The 1,901-nt window shown below is 38.8% G+C and overlaps 1 protein-coding gene across 1 annotated transcript in view; it reads left to right on the top strand.

Moving 5' to 3' along the window:
• Positions 1-1,901, top strand: part of LOC107720465 (uncharacterized) — a 14,767-nt gene that overhangs the window by 4,304 nt on the left and 8,562 nt on the right. The window lies entirely within an intron of this gene.

Raw genomic sequence — 1,901 nt, 5'->3', positions numbered from 1 at the left:
TACTAGTTATAGCACAAAATAAACATGACTAAACATCCGAAGGTAAGTTAAAAGAAAGAGTACATCTTTACAATCCGTATCCTGTCTCAAGTAATCGCTCAATCAGTGTTTCAGCCACGCAAAGATGTCAATATAACGGCTTGTAAACAATGTCACGTAACATCACATTTACCTCAGAAAAACATATTCGGTGACCATAAACTAATTAGTCAGCTAGAAAAATAAACTGTAGAGAGAAGCATGGTGCTAAATATATGCACCATATAACATCTTCATTATAATTTTTATATATATATACAGTATATATATACATTTCTTGTTGGATGACGGACCATCACCTTCAACTCAACCTGGCTAAGACAGAACTGCTTGTGGTTTCAACAAACCCATCACTTGCTCTGCACCCATTTACCTAAATTCATTACTTCAGAGTTATGTGCCCTCTAGAAGGTAAAGGATTACATTTCCAATCATTAGAGATAAGCAGACCAGTACCTCCACCTCTTCCAGTCAGACGGGGGGAGTGGGAAAAAGAGAAATTATTTGAGAGTGCTGCAGGTGTAGCATTGTCCTTTGGTTTGATCCACGTCTCTGTCAGGGCCATGAGGTTTAGTCTTGAATGACTTGTAATAGAAGTAATAAAATCTGCTTTGTTTACAACAGACTGGCAATTCCAGAGACCAATAGAAAAATAAAGTAGTGTCTTAGTAGACATAGGCAAAGTGCGCAGGTTGTTAGGATTGCGCTGCCTACAGTGTGTGATGCATGGTTTGCGAGTGGTATCGATAGTAGGGATGTGGAAACACATAGTAAGAATTGGTTAGAAAAACTGAAAACAGAAGGGAAACAAGTAGTAGGAAAGATAATTATTCAAAAGCGATACTTATGTCCCTTGCCGGTGTCCCTGCTCGGTGGAGTTGATGGTCTTTACACTCTTCAGTCTTCACACGAGGGCTGCCGCGACCGCTGACGCGGTATACTAAGCTTTTTATATTCGTCTAACAAAACTCAAATTGAATTCAACTGGACACACTTTCCTGTTTATCACAACAAATGGCCAAGCAAAGCGCACGACACTGACAAGGTACGCGGTTCCTTGCTGGCGCTTACTTATTCACATCAGTAAACCAAGATTTGGCTTACCTGGAATATTTACACTGTAGCGAATAAGCTCATTCATGGGGAAATATGAATAATTAATCATAACTAGTTATAATTAATTATAAATATTTAGATCCGCTGTAGATATTTACTTGACCTCTCAGGGTCAACTGTCTGTCAATTCTAAGAACGTTAATTTCCTGGTTAAGGGAAATAACTTTCATACTGTACAACTCTACACAGAGCTTGTAGCATAAATCTGCATGATTAGGGACTCCAGTTATGAGCAAACAATGAACAACGTCAAGTGTGATACAAATAAGACTTTATTAACTACATAAACACTTAAACTAGTCTAACATGCTGCATAAACACACACACACACACACGCGCATACAGTTGGTATAGGAAAGGGTTAAAACTTAACTCAGTAAAGAGGAGGGAGAATAAGAATATGAAGTTATGGAACCATTTGCATATTCAGCAGATCTACCGCCTGAAGGAAACATCAGATTCTTAGTTCAAACACACCTTTGTAAAAAGATGCAAATGATACCTAATGTATTAATAAGACTAAGTTTGATACTTGCACGTCTTGTCTGTCTGACAGAGATTCCTGATGCAATCTGAAGGCTCAAGTTGATGTTTGCTGAAGTTGGTTGATGGAAAAGAACCAGTTTGAGTCAGATTATCTTGGTGAATGGAAAAGTCAAGGCCGAAGCCTGGCAAGTACTTAAGGATGTCCTGGAGCATTGTAGCTCACATCTTCTCAGAACCTAACAGAACCATCGACTCTGGGC

Source organism: Sinocyclocheilus rhinocerous, unplaced genomic scaffold, assembly GCF_001515625.1.
Source record: "Sinocyclocheilus rhinocerous isolate Xijiao unplaced genomic scaffold, SAMN03320098_v1.1 scaffold691, whole genome shotgun sequence".
Lineage (NCBI taxonomy): Eukaryota > Metazoa > Chordata > Actinopteri > Cypriniformes > Cyprinidae > Sinocyclocheilus > Sinocyclocheilus rhinocerous.
This window is presented reverse-complemented; position numbering and strand designations above follow the sequence as displayed.